The following is a 23,023-nucleotide window of genomic DNA, read 5'->3' on the forward strand; positions in this document are numbered from 1 at the left end:
ATTATGGGGCTGTTGGACATTACGAAACCCTCGTCCTTTTGACGACATTACAACATGCTGCCTAGCCAATGGTCATAACGGTTATTTTCCACAAGACCAAGGATGGGAAGTCGTCTTAGCAAAACCAGAATGCATGACTTGTTTCTGGACTTATGAATTACGTGTCTTTATTTCCTTTGCTGAACAACTTGCGTATTAACTAGATTTATCTTCAAAACTGTCCTGTATCATAGTGTACTATGTTTCATGTTATATGTAATATAGCGAAGTTGTAAGTTTGAAGAATATTTGTATGTGATATATTATTATAATCAGTTTTTCATATGAAATTGTAGTAGTTGAATTGTATATTAGCTACTAAGTATGAACTTAACGGGTAGGTAGTACCCGATTTTAAACTTATAAAACGCTAATATGAAGAAAAAGCTTTTATAAATGAGTTCATATTATGCTACGAAATACTATTGACTACTCTTAATATTCTGTATGATTAACTCGATTTAGTTGGCTATTTTGAAGGAAATGGCACCGACTACTCGACACACCATGAATATGAGCGAAGAGGAATTTCGTACCTTTCTTGCTGCAAACATAGCCGCAGTACAGGCTGCGCTACATACCAACAATAACTCTAAATCTAGCAATGCAGCTAACGGCGCAAGAAATCGTGTAGGATGCTCCTACAAAGAATTCACTGCCTGTAAACCTTTGGAATTTGATGGAACCGAAGGACCAATTGGATTGAAACGGTGGACTGAGAAAGTCGAATCAGTGTTTGCCATAAGTAAGTGTACTGAAGAGGACAAAATTAAGTACGCTACACATACCTTCACAGGTACTGCGTTAACGTGGTGGAACACCTATCTTGAACAGGTAGGACAAAATGCTGCTTACGCACTACCGTGGCTGGCATTCAAGCAATTGATGAACGAGCAGTACCGTCCTAGAAACGAAGTCAATAAACTCCAGGCAGAACTTAGAGAGTTACGAACACAAGGGTTCGATGTTACCACATATGAACGACGATTCACAGAGTTGTGCCTATTGTGTCCGGGAGCATTCGAAGATGAAGAAGAGAAGATCGACGCGTTTGTAAAAGGGTTACCAGTAAGGATTCAAGAAGATGTGAGTTCACATGAGCCCGCTTCTATACAGAAGGCAAGTCGAATGGCTCATAAACTCATAAATCAGATTGAGGGAAGAACTAAAGAGCAGGCGGCCGAAGAAGCCAACACGAAACAACTCAAGAGGAAGTGGGAGGAAAACGGTGACAAGAGTCACCAGTACAACAACAACAACAACAATTACAACCACAATCGCAACAACTATCCCAACAACCACAACAACAATCACAACAATAACCGCAATCCTAACAATAACTACAACAAACATCCCAACAACAACAACAACTACAACAACCGTTTCAACAACAATAACAATCCCAACAACAACCTCAATAACAACAACGGCAACAAAAACCAAAAACAGCCATGTCATAGGTGTGAAGAAAATCATCAGGGGTTTTGCATGACATTTTTCAACAGGTGTAAAAGAAATGGTCATAGCGCGACAATGTTTGAGGTCTACGGACCAAAGTTTAACTGAACTAAAGGAGCAAATAATGTCGGAACAAGTAATGCCGAAACGAATAGTGTCGGAGCAAGTAATACCAACGCTGTTTGTTATAAATGTGGAAAACTGGGCCACATTATTAGAAATTGCCCGAATCAGGGGAATACTAATGGGCAGGGCCATGGAAGAGTTTTCAATATTAATGTGGCAGAAGCACAGGAAGAGTCGGAGCTTGTTACGGGTACGTTTCTTATTGATGATAAATCTGCTTATGTTTTATTTGATTCGGGTGTGAATAGAAGCTATATGAGTAGAGAATTTTGTGCTAAATTAAGTTGCCCATTGACGCCTTTAGATAGTAAATTTTTACTCGAATTAGCAAACGGTAAATTAATTTCAGCAGATAATATATGTCGGGAGAGAGAAATTAAACTGGGGGATGAAACGCTTAAAATTGATTTAATACCAGTCGAGTTAGGAAGTTTTGATGTAATAATTGGCATGGACTGGTTGAAAAAGGTGAGAGCAGAGGTCGTTTGTTACAAAAATGCGATTCGTATTATGCGTGAAAAAGGAAAACCTTTAATGGTGTACGGAGAAAAGAACAACACGAAATTAAATCTTATTAGTAGTTTGAAGGCGCAAAAACTAATAAGAAAAGGTTGTTACGTCATTCTAGCACACATCGAGGAAGTTAAACCTGAAGAAAAGAACATCAGTGATGTTCCCGTCACAAAAGAATTTCCCGATGTATTTTCAAAAGAATTACTGGGATTACCCCCACATCGATCCGTTGAATTTCAAATAGACCTTGTACCAGGAGCTGCACCAATAGCTCGTGCTCCATACAGACTCGCACCCAGTAAAATGAAAGAATTACAAAGTCAGTTACAGAAACTTTTAGAGCGTGGTTTCATTCGACCAAGCACATCACCATGGGGAGCTCCTGTTTTGTTTGTCAAGAGGAAAGATGTTACATTTTGGTTGTGTATCGACTACCGAGAGTTGAACAAACTTACCATCAAGAACCGCTACCCACTACCGAGAATCGACGACTTATTTGATCAACTACAAGGCTCGTCTATTTATTCGAAGATCGATTTACGTTCTTGATAAGGCTAAAAAGGAACATATATTTCATAGCATTATTCCCCAAGAAAGACAAGATTTTAGTTGCAATTGTTCCATTTTCGAGTAATATTCGTTTATTTTAAATAAGTGCGAAGACAAAAGGCGAAAACGACGAATTGAAGACAAAAAGGTCCAAAAGGCTCAAATGTACAAGATACAATTCAAAAGGTTCAATTTATTGAGGAAGAACGTCTAAAAATGACAAAAGTACAAGTTACAAAACGCAAAGTACACGATATAAAATTGTACGAAAGGACGTTCAAAAATCCGGAACCGGGACATGAGTCAACTCTCAACGCTCGACGCAACGGTGTAAAAATTACGAGTCAACTATGCACAAGAATAAAATATAATATTTAAATAATTCATAATAAGAATAATATTAAATAATAAAAAGTTGTTAATTGAGCATAGTTCAGGGGTCGTAAATGAAAATTCAATTTCATATTTCGCCTATAAAAGGCCATGTAAGTCGTCAATGTAATTACAACTTTTTCTATCCTCTTTTTATCTATATATCGATCAAATATCTATATCTAATATCCAATATCTATATTCTATATCTCTATCATAATGTTAACTTAATAAGATATAACAATAATCTTAATTTTAATTTTAAATTATGATAATAATAAGATTTATGATAGAGATCGTTTGAGTGTGTAAGTCGAAATTCTGTCCGTGTAACGCTACGCTATTTTTAATCATTGTAAGTTATGTTCAACCTTTTTACATTAATGTCTCGTAGCTAAGTTATTATTATGCTTATTTAATCCGAAGTAATCATGATGTTGGGCTAATTACTAAAATTGGGTAATTGAGCTTTGTACCATAATTGGGGTTTGGACAAAAGAACGACACTTGTGGAAATTAGACTATGGGCTATTAATGGGCTTTATATTTGTTTAACTAAATGATAGTTTGTCAATGTTAATATAAAGATTTACAATTGGGCGTCCCTATAAATTACCATATACACTCAATCGGACACGATGGGCGGGGTATTTATATGTACGAATAATCGTTCATTTAACCGGACACGGGAATGGATTAATAGCCACTAGAATAATTAAAACAGGGGTGAAATTATGTACAAGGACACTTGGTATAATTGATAACAAAATATTAAATCCTTGGGTTACACTCAGTCGACATCCTGGTGTAATTATTAAACAAAATATTAAAATCTTGTTACAGTTTAAGTCCCCAATTAGTTGGAATATTTAACTTCGGGTATAAGGATAATTTGACGAGGACATTCGCACTTTATATTTATGACTGATGGACTGTTATGGACAAAAACCAGACGGACATATTAAATAATCCAGGACAAAGGACAATTAACCCATGGACATAAAACTAAAATCAACACGTCGAACATCATGATTACGGAAGTTTAAATAAGCATAATTCTTTTATTTCATATTTAATTTCCTTTATTTTATATTTAATTGCACTTCTAATTATCGCATTTTTATTGTTATTGTATTGCACTTTTAATTATCGTACTTTTTAATTATCGCAAGTTTATTTTATCGCACTTTTATTATTCACAATTTCATTATCGTTATTTACTTTATGCTTTAATTTAAGTCTTGTATTTATTTTTAATATTTTACATTTGGTTTTAACTGCGACTAAAGTTTTAAAATCGACAAACCGGTCATTAAACGGTAAAAACCCCCCTTTTATATAATAATAATACTACTACTTTATAGATATATATTTTTCTATTTTTCTATTTTGTGTGCGTTAAACTTCTCGAGCTTTCCCTGTGGAACGAACCGGACTTACTAAAAACTATACTATAATACGATTAGGTACACTGCCTATAAGTGTTGTAGCAAGGTTTAAGTATATCCACTCGATAAATAAATAAATAACTTGTGTAAAATTGTATCGTATTTAATAGTATTTCGTACTAAAAATAATACTATTTCGTACCCACTCCGCTACCACATCAAGTATTTTTGGCGCCGTTGCCGGGGAACGCCGAAGCGAAACGCCACTACGAGAAAAGTAAAAATTACAAAATAAATAGTTTAAGTTGGGTGAAACATTTTAAGTTCAATTATTGAAATTTGGTACGTAAAAAAAAAAAAAATAAAAATTAATAATTTAAAAAAGCACGCATCAACTAAACACTAATAATTTACATAGTGAGTCTTGGTCAACCACATGAAGACTTGACATAGTCATTACACATCATTTAAGACCACTCCCAACCATGACATGCTTCTTTAAAAAAACGGACTACCACCTCAGCGTCCCTTCAACACTTCTTTAAAAAACCAAAAAAAAAACTTGATGCTACCAACCATTACATATTTTTTTTTTGAGTGGATCCAGCCATTTTTAATTAAAATCAACTTCTTAAAATATACAATAGAAACTTTAATTGAACATATATCTTGAAAAAAAATATTATGGCTCACAACTCACCACCTAGCTTTGTCAAATACAAAAAAGAGATTCCAAAAGATATTATGTCTGACACCCCATCGTCTTTATTTGTTTACACCTAGCTTTGTCAAATACAAAAAAAAAAAAGAGATTTTAAGATATATTCGGAAAAAAAAAAAAGAAAAAAAAAACTGCTATAGTATCTTTCTCGTGAACTGTATATGTCCCTTCTTCAATTTGAATAAGACTCACCTAGTTTAAAAGTATATATTACATGTGGTGGTTTAGACTCTATGGCCTACACCAAGCAATCAAACTTATTTACAAAAAAACGAGATTTTTTTTTATTATTATAATTTTTTTTAATTTTAATTATTATTTTTTTAAAAAAAAAGAAGTTAAAAAAAATTTTAAGTCTTCTTACCTTTAGATTTTTCGAATCTAGTCACAACTTTTAGTTTTAAGTCTAGTTTTTTTTGCCGTAGTATTTTTTTTTACTTCTAGAATTTTTAGGCTTTGCCGTAAAATCCCTTAAGTGCTTATTCCTTAAACTAAGTTTTAGGCGCTTTAGAATTTTGCGACGCCATTTTTCGCGTTATTTTCTTATTTTTATTTTTCGACGCGTTTACCTATGTATCAATTACAATTCCAATTAGTGATCTCAATTTGTAGTTTTAATTTTAAGATAGTGATAGTTATAAGGATCGATTAGTCGCGTGTTTTAAAGTCTTATAAGCCACTCTTCGCCTTTTTCTATTTTTCGACGCGCACTCTTTTTCTCTCTTATTTCTCGCCATTCTAGTTTTTAGGACTTAGATTTTTTTCTACTTCTTCTCTAAATTTCTTAAAATTACGAAAATTTATTTTAAGTGGTTAAATTGATAGACATCAAAATTTTCTGGTTCGTAGTAATAGTTGGATTTGTACGTGGACCGGGTTATTGGAGCCAAACAGTACTCAATTATATTGAGACTAAACGAATCCTGCCCCTCTGCTGCATCTTTTGGCTATTCGAAACGTGGGCAAAATCAGAAAAGTCTATTGGTTGGATAACTTATTATAATTTTTCTTTCCTTTTAAAAACTAATAGGATATTCAGTGAATGCACCGAGCAAGACGTTCATCACCTTTTGTACGTTCACCACCTGTAACTAGATCAAGACATTTAGCAAATATTACTGCCGTTGATTTTTCTTTAGAATCATCATCCAGTCAACCAAGAACTTCAGTTCAAATTTCCGATAATCCATTTTTTGAACCCGACCTCACAATTGAGAATCCGGAGAATATTCAGGAACGGTTCGTAGATCCTGAACCACTAAACTTTCCTCCGGAGCCACCAATCATTCAAACAGAGATTGTTGAGGAACGAACCATTAAATCAGAATCCTCTAGTGATACCGATTCAACAAATTCAATTATGGAGAATCTGGAACCTTTAAGTATGGAAGACCGAATGAGAGCTAAACGCACTGGCCAAGGTCACGCAATTACTCATCCAGACATTAATGCGCCAGATTATGAAATCAAAGGACAAATCCTACACATGGTAACTAATCAATGTCAATATAGTGGTACGCCAAAAGAAGATCCCAACGAACATCTTCGTACCTTTAATAGGATCTGCACACTATTTAAAATCCGAGAAGTTGAGGATGAACAGATATATCTCATGTTATTTCCCTGGACTTTAAAGGTAGAAGCCAAAGATTGGTTGGAATCGTTACCTGAAGGGGCGATCGATACATGGGATGTTTTAGTTGACAAATTTCTTAAACAATTCTTTCCTGCATCTAAAGCCGTAAGACTTCAAGCAGAAATTGTTACGTTCACACAGAAACCAAATGAAACTCTATATGAGGCATGGACAAGATATGGAAAGTTGTTAAGAGGATGTCCGCAACATGGTTTAGACACCTGTCAAATAGTACAAATATTCTACCAAGGATGCGACATCACTACAAGGAAAGACATAGATATAGCAGCTGGTGGTTCTATTATGAAGAAAACCGAAACTGATGCTTACAAAATTATTGATAACACTGCTTTCCACTCACATGAGTGGCACCAAGAAAAAGATATCATTAGATCATCTAAAGCAGCTAGAGCCGATTCTAGCCATGACTTAGATTCCATTTCCGCAAAGATAGATGCTGTGGAGAGACGAATGGAAAAGATGACTAAAGATATTCACTCAATACGAATTAGTTGTGAGCAGTGTGGAGGACCACATTTGACAAAAGATTGTCTCAGTATTGAATTAACAATGGAACAAAGAGAGAATATTTCATACATAAAACAAAGGACTGGAAATAATTATCAGAATAATTATCAACCGCCAAGACCTATTTACAATCAAAATCAGAACTATAACCGAAATATTCCATACAACAACCAACAAGGTCCTAGCAATCAACAAGTATCCAACAATACTTACAATCAGCAAAGACCTAATTTTCAAAACAAACCACCACAACAAACCGATGATAAAAAGCCGAATTTAGAAGATATGATGACGAAGCTAGTTGAAACTCAAACGCAGTTTTTCACATCTCAGAAACAAACCAATGAACAAAATGCTCAAGCATTTAGAAATCAACAAGCTTCTATTCAAAATCTGGAACAAGAAGTAAGTAACCTAGCAAGGTTAATAGGTGAAAGAAAACCGGGAAGTCTACCTAGTGATACAAATGCTAACCCCCGGAATGAAACAGCTAAAGCCATTACCACAAGAAGTGGTATTACACTTAAACCACCTGAAATACCTGTAATTTCAGATGATTCTATTCCTACTCCACAAGAACCACAATCTGAACAAGATAAGGAAAAAGAACCGGTAGTTGAAAAGGTTAATGAAGATAACACAGTTAAGGATAAACCTTATGTTAAACCATATCAACCACCACTTCCTTATCCGAGTAAAATGAAGAAAGAGAAACTTGAAGCCGAGCAATTCAAATTCTTGGATATGTTTAAACAGATAAATGTAAATCTTCCTTTCATTGATGTGATTTCAGGAATGCCTAGATATGCTAAATTCTTGAAAGATCTGATCACGAATAGAAAGAAAATGGAAGAACTCACGGCTGTTACTATGAATGCTAATTGTTCAGCAGTACTGTTGAATAAGATACCAGTAAAACTATCTGATCCAGGAAGTTTCACAATTCCATGTTTTCTGGGTAGTCTTAGTTCAATAGAAGCATTGGCAGACTTAGGTGCTAGTATAAATTTAATGCCGTATTCACTATACGCTAAACTAGACCTTGGAGAATTGAAACCAACCAGAATAAGCATACAACTAGCCGATAGATCAATAAAATATCCTAGAGGGATAATGGAGAACATGCTAGTTAAAGTTGGTACTTTAGTATTTCCAGTAGATTTTGTTGTTCTGGACATGGAAGAAGATTCTCAAGTTCCTCTCATATTAGGAAGACCATTCTTAAACACGGCTAAAGCAATGATAGACGTGTTCGGTAAGAAACTGACTCTAAGTATAGAGGATGAGAGTGTTACCTTTTCAGTTGATAGAGCAATGCAACAACCACAATCTGCAAATGATACATGTTATTATATTCAAACTATAGATGCACATGCAGAATTATTAGAAGAATTTCCAGAATTACAAGGAACAGGAGAATGTTCTTTAGGAGAAGGTAATGAACCAATTGATGAAGCTGAAATGTTAGCTACACTTATAGCTAATGAATATGAACCAACAACAGAAGAAATTCAAATGCTAAAAGAAGAAGACAGATATCGATACAAATCATCGATAGAAGAACCTCCGAAATTAGAGTTAAAGCCACTTCCAAACCATTTGGAATACGCTTATTTACATGGTGAATCTGAATTACCTGTAATAATATCGTCTTCTCTTACTGAAAATGAGAAATCACAACTCATTTCTGTGTTGAAAGCTCATAAACCAGCCATTGCATGGAAGATTCATGATATTAAAGGAATAAGTCCTTCGTATTGCACACATAAAATCCTTATGGAAGAAGGTCATAAAACGTATGTGCAACGCCAACGAAGACTAAATCCTAATATGAAAGATGTAGTTAAGAAAGAGATTATTAAACTGCTAGATGCAGGTTTGATATATCCAATCTCTGATAGTCTATGGGTAAGCCCAGTTCAATGCGTACCTAAGAAGGGTGGCATGACTGTCATTACAAATGAGAAAAATGAGCTTATTCCTACTAGGACTGTAACATGATGGCGTGTGTGTATTGATTATAGAAAATTAAATGACGCCACCAGAAAAGATCACTTTCCCTTACCTTTCATAGATCAAATGTTGGAAAGATTAGCCGGAAATAGTTACTATTGTTTTCTAGATGGATTTTCCGGATATTTTCAAATTCCAATAGCACCCGAGGACCAAGAGAAAACCACATTCACGTGCCCTTATGGTACTTTTGCTTACAAATGCATGCCATTTGGACTTTGCAACGCCCCTGCAACCTTTCAAAGGTGTATGATGGCGATTTTTCACGACATGATAGAAGAATGCATGGAAGTTTTCATGGATGACTTTTCAGTCTTCGGTGATACATTTGAATCATGTCTAGTTAATCTGGAACGAATGCTTCTTAGATGCAAACAATCAAATCTAGTACTTAATTGGGAGAAATGCCATTTCATGGTTAAAGAAGGCATCGTTCTTGGACATAAAATTTCAAAAGAAGGAATTGAAGTGGATAGAGCTAAAGTAGATGTAATTGCTAAACTTCCACATCCCACAAATGTTAGAGGAGTTAGGAGTTTTCTAGGGCATGCCGGTTTTTACCGACGTTTTATAAAAGATTTTTCTAAAATTGCCACTCCTATGAATAAACTCCTAGAAAAGGATGCTCCATTCATCTTTTCGGATGAATGCATCAAATCTTTTAATATTCTTAAAGAAAAACTCACTAATGCGCCGATCATGATCACACCAAATTGGAATCTACCATTTGAACTAATGTGCGATGCAAGTGATTTTGCAATGGGAGCCGTTTTAGGACAAAGGATTGAAAAACGATTTCAACCTATATATTATGCTAGTAAGACGTTACAAGGAGCACAAACAAACTATACAACTACTGAAAAAGAACTCCTTGCTATTGTCTTTGCTTTTGACAAATTTCGATCATATCTCGTTCTAGCAAAAACGGTGGTCTATACCGACCATTCTGCTCTTAGATACTTATTTTCAAAACAAGATGCTAAACCAAGATTAATCCGTTGGATCTTACTCTTACAAGAGTTTGATATTGAAATTCGAGATAAAAAAGGAGCAGAAAATCTCGCCGCTGATCATCTTTCTCGTCTTGAAAATCCTGAGTTAGAAGTTCTAAATGAATCGGCCATACAAGACAACTTTCCTGATGAATATCTATTGAAGATAGATTATAAAGAAATCCCATGGTTTGCAGACTATGCAAACTACTTAGTTTGTGGATTCCTTGGAAAAGGATTATCGTACCAAAGACGAAAGAAATTCTTCAGTGATATAAAACACTATTTTTGGGAAGATTCACATATGTTTAAAAGTTGTCCCGATGGAATAATACGCCGATGTGTATTTGGAGATGAAGCTAGTAAAATATTAAACCATTGTCACACAGGACCAACAGGAGGGCATTATGGGCCTCAACTAACAGCAAGAAAAGTTTATGATGCTGGATTCTATTGGCCTACAATTTACAAAGACGCACACTTTCTTTGCAAATCCTGTTATGCTTGTCAAAGGGCCGGAAAAATAAGTCAACGTGATGAAATGCCACAAAATGTCATCCAAGTATGTGAAGTATTTGACATTTGGGGTATTGACTTTATGGGTCCATTTCCAAAATCTCATAATAATCTATATATACTCGTAGCCATTGATTATGTATCTAAATGGGCGGAAGCACAAGCTCTCCCAACTAACGATGCACGAGTTGTAGTCAACTTTTTAAAACATCTTTTTGCAAGGTTTGGAACACCGAAAGCTTTAATAAGTGATCGGGGAACTCATTTTTGTAATAATCAACTTGAGAAAGTTCTCAAACGTTATGGAGTAACTCATAAAATCTCAACCGCATATCATCCACAAACAAGTGGACAAGTTGAAAATACCAACCGAGCTTTAAAACGTATTCTAGAGAAAACCGTAGGATCAAATCCGAAGGAATGGTCCATTAAATTGGAGGATGCACTCTGGGCTTTTAGAACAGCCTACAAAACTCCAATTGGAACCACACCTTTTAGACTTGTTTATGGAAAAGCATGTCATCTTCCAGTAGAAATTGAACACAAAGCATTTTGGGCTTTGAAAACATGTAATCTTGATTTACATGAAGCTGGACGTCTACGATTAAGTCAACTAAACGAATTAGAAGAATTAAGACATGAAGCATACGAAAATTCGTTAATCTATAAAGAAAGAACGAAGAAATGGCATGATAAAAGAATCAGAAGTTCAAAAGAATTTAAAGAAGGAGACAGAGTTCTTCTTTTCAATTCACGATTCAAGCTATTTCCTGGAAAATTGAAATCAAGATGGTCTGGACCATTCATAGTCAAAAGAGTTTTCCCATACGGAACGATAGAATTAATAAATTCAAATGGGATTGAATTTAAAGTTAATGGTCACAGAGTTAAACATTACATACATGGTCCGATGGAAGTCGACAACGAAGTTAATCACAATTTTGACACCACAGCTAACTAAGTGTGGGGAGAATCAAGTCTTTAAAGGATAATATGTATTTCTGTTAGAGTTAGATTTTCTGTTTTCGTGTAGTTCTCGAAAATGGAACCCGAATGGTCTTTCCCTAGCAGACCCTAAAGAACTAGTCTTCTCCCCCCATTCTGAATTTTTATTTTTTTTAGGTTTTTACAAAATGAAGACTGCCTGTGAACTAAACCATGGTCTAATGCTACATGCTTTGATCACTAAAAGAAATAATGACATACTACCAAGTGAATTAGTATCAGTAATCAGAGAAAGAATGGACGGAGTTAGAAAAGAATCCAGATGCGAAGATAATAAATTACAATTTGGTAAAGGAAAATCAAAATCCGCAGCGAAAAGAAGAGCACGACACCTAGAACGATGTCACAAATGCGGAAAATGGTCACATGGAGGTAAATGTTCAAATAATCAAACCTATTCAAATACCGAATTTGTTACTTTATGCAGAGACGGACCGTTCATATGTTTAGAAGAAAAGACACTGAATGCTCGAGGTTACGCCTATGTAGCCATGGAAAACCAATTAAACCGACTATCTTATGAATGGGACAGATCATATAACTAAGAAATCTATTTCACAGGTATGCCTGTACAGTTTTTATTTTTATTTTTATTTTTAACCTTTTGATAATAAAAGCTAATTTGTTCGCTAAAAAGTATTAAATTGGTATTGAATAAAATTAGGTTTGGCGACCGAAATTATTGATATCATTCAAAAATTTATTACATCACTGCGAAATTTAACGTTTATTCTTAAGGTATAAATATCTTTAATCAATCAACCCAAAATATTTCAAAAATTCGTCATGAGTTAAATTAGGTCTTGGAACCAAAATTACTTTACCGAAAAGAGGGGCGCATATTTTTGATAATATTTGATTGATTAAAGTGGGATAAAAAGCCAAAAAGATTTTTAATTTTATTTTTACCATGTTTTTAAAATTAATATTTAAATCTTAAATTAATATTGTAAACTTTGTAAAAACAATATTTTTAAAATTGTAAATATTTGAAAAATTAATATAAGTTTGGTGTGAATTTATAATATGAATTTTTAAAATTAAGTTTGGTGTGAATTTTTAATTTTTAAAATATGAATTTTTAATTTTATGCATTTCAAATTTTTAAGTTTGGTGTGAATTTTTAATATTAATTTTGAATTTTATATTTAAGTTGTGTGAATTTAAAAACAAAAATTTACTTTATCTCATTAAGTTAAAAATATGATTTTTAAAATTCGTCGTAAGTTGAAGACTAGGTCATTGAACCGAAATTGCTTTACCCGAGGGAGGGACGAGAACTTTTATTATCATTATTTTTAATCTTATTGATTTAAAGTATGCCAAAAAAATTAAAAAATCCAAAAATCTAAGCTTTTAAAACAATTGCTTGAAAATGATAAATTTTAAAATTTTATCGAGGGACGGACTAGGGCATCGTTCCGAAACGCCCTCATTCTTAAAAGAAACAAATTTTTAAAATTAATTAATATTTGTTTTATAAGTTAAAGGTTTTATAAATAAAAAAAATAGTATGTATATATTTGTTTGTAGTTTATCTTACAAGACAGGGTAAAACAACGCGTTTTCAAAGACTGGCATTAAGTTCAGCAAAAGCAAGTAATTTTGACGACAAGATGCAAAATATGTGTGAAATAACAAACAAGACGGAATAAACAAATGACGTGCACCATTTATCATTCAACAAACAAACAACAATATGTTTGAAACTTTGGTAAAATTTAATCACTTTTCTACGCTTATCACCCTCAATAATTTAAATTGTTACTGATTTCTTGCAAATGAGGGCATTGCAAGATCTTAAGTGTGGGAAGGGGTTAAATTCTTTCGGATTTTAAAAATTTTTATTTTAAACACTTGGTTACCATTAAAAATACTAGTAACGCAGTAGTTGTATTAGAATCTAGTGCTCTCCGATAACAAGGAACAGCCCTAGTCTTATATAATGACTACCCACTTCTAGTAAATTTTTCAAAATTTTCAACAAAATGAATTCAAAATCATGTTTATACATATTTATGAACGATGAAAACTAGGTCATTGAGCCGAAATTATCGTTACCTCGGAAAGGACATAAATTGAGAAACAACCAAAATGTTAGAATTCATTTAAGAATGGAATAGAGGAGAAAAAGGCAAAGAAAAACATAAATAAAAGCCAAGTGTGGGAAAACTTTACCAAACTATTCAAAACATATATCACATATTTTTGTACAAATTTTTGAAAATACTTTTGTTTTGGAACGATAATCAACTGTTTTATCCGATGAAAGAAAAGAAGAGATAGATCTACACGATGAATCAATTCCATCATTAAAAGGAAGTAAAGTCTTCCGAAAAAGACACGCGCTTCTTGATTTAGGTCAAGAAGTTGTCGTCCAGACCAGCTGTAGGTTGACGAAAAATCTAGAAAAGTCATCACTAAAATCAGCAGGAAATCCACGGACCTCAGCATTAAACAGGGTTGCCATGTGGTCAGATTTATCCTAACCATGAGAAGGATTTATCTCGTACAATGGGGGGGCACCGTGCAAATTAGCTTGATAAGACTAATGAATCAGATCCCCAGAAAAGAATAATCTCCTTAAAGATTAAAAATCAGCTTTTAAGCCTGATATTACTCAATCCTTGAGATTGACCTTAAAGATTGAGAATTACAAACTCATGGAATTCAATGATATCTAAACTCGAGCTTGAACGAGAAAATATTTTGATCAAAATTAAAACCGATTTGTTTTCTGAAAACCCATTTTCAATGCGTTCATTACCATTGAACGTAAAATCCTAGGAATTCACCTGGAATTCATTAGGTCACCTGAACCAAATCGGGTGTCAACCGTAAGAACGGTGGTTGCATAGCATGGTCGGAGACAGGACCTTGTGCCAGACCGAAAAATCATAGGATGATCTTTACTATCGCTCCTACCAAGGATAGTTCTAGCATCCGACACGTTAAAAGACCATAATCATCTGCATGTCACGGGACATTGCCTTAACAGTTTCTTGTTCATCGCTTTCCTTTACAACCGGACGGTAGTTTGCCGAAAGGTAATATACGGAACAAGTAAACTGGATGTGTGCTTTCCGATACCGGGATAGCAGTGGATTACACGAACCTAAATGTTTTTAGCCAAAATATTGATCCACAAATATATTTTGCAACACCGATGGTGGATCAAATCAGAAAACTTATCTAGGGTAAAATCTAGAATGAATTTTCAAAAGATCAAATGTTTTCATAAAGATCCAATTTCCTTAAGGATCTAAATTTTTATAGTCATGTGGGACTGTAAACCGCCTTTCAAATGTGCACTTTGCTTTGGAAACCGAAAGTAAATCGGCTATTTGATTGCAAGTGTCGTTGACCTAAACCCAAGGCAACTATGGATGACACACCCACCTTTAACCATGGTTCTATCGTTACTATCATTGTTTATACCGCCATATCAAAATCACTGATGTATAAAGTGTGAAGAATAAAGAAGTGATTTGTATGTTTTTATTTCAAGACTATATTGCTTGAGGACAAGCAACGCTCAAGTGTGGGGATATTGATAAGGCTAAAAAGGAACATATATTTCATAGCATTATTCCCCAAGAAAGACAATATTTTAGTTGCAATTGTTCCATTTTCGAGTAATATTCGTTTATTTTAAATAAGTGCGAAGACAAAAGGCGAAAACGACGAATTGAAGACAAAAAGGTCCAAAAGGCTCAAATGTACAAGATACAATTCAAAAGGTTCAATTTATTGAGGAAGAACGTCTAAAAATGACAAAAGTACAAGTTACAAAACGCAAAGTACACGATATAAAATTGTACGAAAGGACGTTCGAAAATCCGGAACCGGGACATGAGTCAACTCTCAACGCTCGACGCAACGGTGTAAAAATTACGAGTCAACTATGCACAAGAATAAAATATAATATTTAAATAATTCATAATAAGAATAATATTAAATAATAAAAAGTTGTTAATTGAGCATAGTTCAGGGGTCGTAAATGAAAATTCAATTTCATATTTCGCCTATAAAAGGCCATGTAAGTCGTCAATGTAATTACAACTTTTTCTATCCTCTTTTTATCTATATATCGATCAAATATCTATATCTAATATCCAATATCTATATTCTATATCTCTATCATAATGTTAACTTAATAAGATATAACAATAATCTTAATTTTAATTTTAAATTATGATAATAATAAGATTTATGATAGAGATCGTTTGAGTGTGTAAGTCGAAATTCTGTCCGTGTAACGCTACGCTATTTTTAATCATTGTAAGTTATGTTCAACCTTTTTACATTAATGTCTCGTAGCTAAGTTATTATTATGCTTATTTAATCCGAAGTAATCATGATGTTGGGCTAATTACTAAAATTGGGTAATTGGGCTTTGTACCATAATTGGGGTTTGGACAAAAGAACGACACTTGTGGAAATTAGACTATGGGCTATTAATGGGCTTTATATTTGTTTAACTAAATGATAGTTTGTTAATGTTAATATAAAGATTTACAATTGGGCGTCCCTATAAATTACCATATACACTCAATCGGACACGATGGGCGGGGTATTTATATGTACGAATAATCGTTCATTTAACCGGACACGGGAATGGATTAATAGCCACTAGAATAATTAAAACAGGGGTGAAATTATGTACAAGGACACTTGGTATAATTGATAACAAAATATTAAATCCTTGGGTTACACTCAGTCGACATCCTGGTGTAATTATTAAACAAAATATTAAAATCTTGTTACAGTTTAAGTCCCCAATTAGTTGGAATATTTAACTTCGGGTATAAGGATAATTTGACGAGGACACTCGCACTTTATATTTATGACTGATGGACTGTTATGGACAAAAACCAGACGGACATATTAAATAATCCAGGACAAAGGACAATTAACCCATGGACATAAAACTAAAATCAACACGTCGAACATCATGATTACGGAAGTTTAAATAAGCATAATTCTTTTATTTCATATTTAATTTCCTTTATTTTATATTTAATTGCACTTCTAATTATCGCATTTTTATTGTTATTGTATTGCACTTTTAATTATCGTACTTTTTAATTATCGCAAGTTTATTTTATCGCACTTTTATTATTCACAATTTCATTATCGTTATTTACTTTATGCTTTAATTTAAGTCTTGTATTTATTTTTAATATTTTACATTTGGTTTTAACTGCGACTAAAGTTTTAAAATCGACAAACCGGTCATTAAACGGTAAAAACCCCCCTTTTATATAATAATAATACTACAACTTTATAGATATATATTTTTCTATTTTTCTATTTTGTGTGCGTTAAACTTCTCGAGCTTTCCCTGTGGAATGAACCGGACTTACTAAAAACTATACTATAATACGATTAGGTACACTGCCTATAAGTGTTGTAGCAAGGTTTAAGTATATCCACTCGATAAATAAATAAATAACTTGTGTAAAATTGTAGCATATTTAATAGTATTTCGTACTAAAAATAATACTATTTCGTACCCCATCCCTACAACATCAGTTCTGGATATCATCAAATACGGGTGAAGGAGGATGATATTCCAAAGACTGCTTTTAGGACGCGTTACGGTCATTACGAGTTTATGGTTATGCCTTTTGGATTGACTAACGCACCAGCTGTGTTCATGGACCTCGTGAACAGAGTGTATGGACCATATCTTGACAAGTTTGTCATTGTTTTTATCGATGACATACTTATTTACTCGAAGAATGATCAAGAGCACGAAGAACATTTGAGAAAAGTGCTAGAGTTGTTGAGAAAAGAAAAACTGTACGCTAAGTTTTCAAAGTGTGCATTTTGGTTGGAAGAAGTTCAACTCCTCGGTCACATAGTGAACAAAGAAGGTATTCAGGAGGATCCAGCAAAGATTGAAACCGTTGAAAAGTGGGAAACCCCGAAAACTCCAAAACACATACGTCAGTTTTTAGGACTAACTGGTTACTACAGAAGGTTCATCCAAGACTTTTCCAGAATAGCAAAACCCTGGACTGCATTAACGCATAAAGGGAAGAAATTTGAATGGAAAGATGAACAAGAGAAAGCGTTTCAATTGTTAAAGAAAAAGTTAACTACGACACCTATATTGTCATTACCTGAAGGGAATGATGATTTTGTGATATATTGTGACGCCTCAAAGCAAGGTCTCGGTTGTGTGTTAATGCAACGAACGAAAGTAATTGCTTATGCGTCTAGACAATTGAAGATTCACGAACAGAATTATACGACGCATGATTTGGAATTAGGCGCGGTTGTTTTTGCATTAAAGACTTGGAGGCACTACTTATATGGGGTCAAAAGTATTATATATACCGACCACAAAAGTCTTCAACACATATTTAATCAGAAACAATTGAATATGAGGCAGCGTATGTGGATTGAATTGTTGAATGATTACGACTTTGAGATTCGTTACCACCCGGGGAAGGCAAATGTGGTAGCCGACACCTTGAGCAGAAAGGACAGAGAACCCATTCGAGTAAAAGCTATGAATATAACGATTCACACTAACCTTATTACTCAAATAAAGGAGGCGCAACAAGGAGTTTTAAAAGAGGGAAATTTAAAGGATGAAATATCCAAAGGATCGGAGAAGCATCTTAATATTCGGGAAGATGGAATCCGGTATAGGGCTGAAAGAATTTGGGTACCAAAATTTTTAGATATGAGAGAAATGGTACTTAGAGAAGCTCATAAAACCAGCTACTCAATACATCCTGGAACGGGGAAGATGTACAAGGATCTCGAGAAACATTTTTGGTGGCCAGGTATGAAAGCCGATGTTGCTAAATACGTAGGGGAATGTTTGACGTGTTCTAAGGTCAAAGCGGAGCATCAGAAACCATCAGATCTACTTCAACAACCCGAAATCCCGGAATGAAAATGGGAAAACATTACCATGGATTTCATCACTAAATTGCCAAGGACTGCAAGTGGTTTTGATACTATTTGGGTAATAGTTGATCGTCTCACCAAATCAACACACTTCCTGCCAATAAGAGAAGATGACAAGATGGAGAAGTTAGCACGACTGTATTTGAAAGAAGTCGTCTCCAGACATGGAATACCAATCTCTATTATCTCTGATAGGGATGGCAGATTTATTTCAAGATTCTGGCAGACATTACAGCAAGCATTAAGAACTCGTCTAGACATGAGTACTGCCTATCATCCACAAACTGATGGGCAGTGTGAAAGGACGATACAAACGCTTGAAGACATGCTACGAGCATGTGTTATTGATTTCGGAAATAGTTGGGATCGACATCTACCGTTAGCAGAATTTTCCTACAACAACCGCTACCATTCAAGTATTGAGATGGCGTCGTTTGAAGCATTTTATGGTAGAAAGTGCTGGTCTCCAATTTGTTGGAGTGAAGTGGGGGATAGACAGATTACGGGTCCAGAGATAATACAAGAAACTACCGAGAAGATCATCCAAATTCAACAACGGATGAAAACCGCCCAAAGTCGACAAAAGAGCTACGCCGACATTAAAATAAAATATATAGAATTTGAAATTGGAGAGATGGTCATGCTTAAGGTTTCACCTTGGAAAGGCGTTGTTCGATTTGGTAAATGAGGGAAATTAAATCCAAGGTATATTAGACCATTCAAGATTATTGATCGTGTCAGACCAGTAGCTTACCGACTTGAGTTACCTCAACAACTCGCGGCTGTACATAACACTTTCCACGTCTTGAATTTGAAGAAATGCTTTGCTAAAGAAGATCTCACTATTCCGTTAGACGAAATCCAAATCAACGAAAAACTTCAATTCATCGAAGAACCCGTCGAAATAATGGATCGTGAGGTTAAAAGACTTAAACAAAACAAGATACCAATTGTTAAGGTTTGATGTAATGCTTGTAGAGGACCCGAGTTCACCTGGGAATGAGAAGATCAGATGAAGAAGAAATACCCGCACTTATTTCCAGAAGATACGTCAACATCTCCAACTGCTTAAAATTTCGGGACGAAATTTATTTAACGGGTAGGTACTGTAGTGACCCGAACTTTTCCATGTTTATATATATTAAATGAAATTGATATTTACATGATTAAGTATTTCCAACATGTTAAGCAATCAAACTTGTTAAGACTTGATTAATTGAAATAGGTTTCATATAGACAATTGACCACCCAAGTTGACCGGTGATTCACGAACGTTAAAACTTGTAAAAGCTATATGATGACATATATATGATTATATATATAGTTAACATGATATTATGATAAGTAAGTATCTCATTAGGTATTTTAACAATGAGTTATATACATAAAATTGTGTTTATTGAATTAAGAAACTCGAAACGATATATATAACGATTATAGTTATAACAACGTCTTACTAATTACATATGAATCATATTAAGATATTGTTACACTATGTTTAATCATGATAAATGATAAGTAAACATGTGATTATGTATATTAACAATGAACTACATATGTAAAACAAGACTACTAACTTAAGAATTTCGAAACGAGACATATATGTAACGATTATTGTTGTAACAACATTTAACTGTATATATATCATACTAAGATATATTAATATATCATAATATCATGATAATGTAATAATTTAACATCTCTTTAGATATAATAAACAATGGGTTAACAACATTTAACAAGATCGTTAACCTAAAGGTTTCAAAACAACATTTACATGTAACGACTAACGATGACTTAACGACTCAGTTAAAATGTATATACATGTAGTGTTTTAATATATATTTATACACTTTTGAAAGACTTCAACACACTTATCAAAATACTTCTACTTAACAAAAATGCTTACAATTACATCCTCGTTCAGTTTCATCAACAATTCTACTCGTATGCACCCGTATTCGTACTCGTACATTACACAACTTCTAAATGTATGTACTATTGGTATATACACTCCAATGATCAGCTCTTAGCAGCCCATGTGAGTCACCTAACACATATGGGAACCATCATTTGGCAATTAGCATGAAATATCTCATAAAATTACAAAAATATTAGTAATCATTCATGACTTATTTACATGAAAACAAAATTACATATCCTTTATATCTAATCCATATACCAAAGACCAAAAACACCTAAAAACACTTTCATTCTTCAATTTTCTTCATCTAATTGATCTCTCTCAAGTTCCATCTTCAAGTTCTAAGTGTTCTTCATAAATTCTACAAGTTCTAGTTTCATAAAATCAAGTATACTTCCAAGTTTACTAGCTCACTTCTAATCTTGTAAAGTGATCATCCAACCTCAATAAATCCTTGTTTTTTACAGTAAGATATCATTCTAAATCAAGGTAATACTCATATACAAACTTTGATTCAATTCCTGTAACTATAACTATCTTAATTCGAGTGATAATCTTACTTGAACTTGTTTTCGTGTCATGATTCTACTTCAAGAACTTTCAAGCCATCCAAGATCCTTTGAAGCTAGATCATTTCTTGTCACTTCCATTAGGTTTATCTACTAAAATTGAGGTAGTAATGATGTTCATAATATCATTCGATTCATATATATAAAACTACCTTATTCGAAGGTTTAAACTTGAAATCACTAGAACATAGTTTAGTTAATTCTAAACTTGTTCGCAAATAAAAGTTAATCCTTCTAACTTGACTTTTAAAATCAAATAAACACATGTTCTATATATATATATATATATATATATATATATGATATGCTAACTTAATGATTTAAAACCAAAAAACACGAAAAACACCGTAAAACCGGATATACGCCGTCGTAGTAACACCGCGGGCTGTTTTGGGTTAGTTAATTAAAAACTATGATAAACTTTGATTTAAAAGTTGTTCTTCTGGAAAAATGAGTTTTCTTATGAACATGAAACTATATCCAAAACTCATGGTTAAACTCAAAGTGGAAGTATGTTTTCCAAAATGGTCATCTAGACGTCGTCCTTTCGACTGAAATGACTACCTTTACAAAAACAACTTGTAACCTGTATTTTCAACTATAAACTTATACTTTTTATGTTTAGATTCATAAACTTAAGTTCAATATGAAACCATAGCAACTTGAAACACTCAAAATGGATTTAAAACGAAGAAGTTATGGGTAAAACAAGATTGGATATTTTTGCTTGTTGTTGCTACGTGAAAATTGGCAACAAATTTATATTAATCATATCCTAGCTAACTTATATTGTATTATATATGTATTCTAATATATTATGTAATCTTGGGATACCATAGACACGTATGCAAATGTTTTGACATATCATATCGACCCATGTATATATATTATTTGGAACAACCATAGACACTCTATATGCAGTAATGTTTGAGTTAGCTATACAGGGTTGAGGTTGATTCCAAAAATATATATACTTTGAGTTGTGATCTAGCCTGAGACATGTATACACTGGGTCGTGGATTGATTCAACATAATATATATATCAATTTATTTCTGTACATCTAACTGTGGACAACTAGTTATAGGTTACTAACGAGGACAGCTGACTTAATAAATTTAAAACAGTAAAACGTATTAAAAATGTTGTAAATATATTTTGAACATACTTTGATATATATGTACATATTTGTTATAGGTTCGTGAATCGACCAGTGGCCAAGTCTTACTTCCCGACGAAGTAAAAATCTGTGAAAGTGAGTTATAGTCCCACTTTTAAAATCTAATATTTTGGGATGAGAATACATGCAATTTTATAAATGTTTTACGAAATAGACACAAGTAATTGAAACTACATTATATGGGTGAATAATCGAAGCCGAATATGCCCCCTTTGCTTGGTAACCTAAGAATTAGTAAACCGATCTACTAATTGACGCGAATCCTAAAGATAGATCTATTGGGCCTAACGAACCCCATCCAAAGTACCGGATGCTTTAGTACTTCGAATTCGCTTATATCATGTCCGAAGAATTTTCCGAAATGATAGGGAATATTCTTATATACATCTTGTTAATGTCGGTTACCAGGTGTTCACCATATGAATGAATTTTATCTCTATGTATGGGATGTATATTGAAATATGAAATCTTGTGGTCTATTATTATGATTTGATAATATATAGGTTAAACCTATAACTCACCAACATTTTTGTTGACGTTTTAAGCATGTTTTTTCCCAGGTAATTATT

This window comes from Rutidosis leptorrhynchoides, chromosome 5, assembly GCF_046630445.1.
Source record: "Rutidosis leptorrhynchoides isolate AG116_Rl617_1_P2 chromosome 5, CSIRO_AGI_Rlap_v1, whole genome shotgun sequence".
NCBI classification, from domain to species: Eukaryota; Viridiplantae; Streptophyta; class Magnoliopsida; order Asterales; family Asteraceae; genus Rutidosis; species Rutidosis leptorrhynchoides.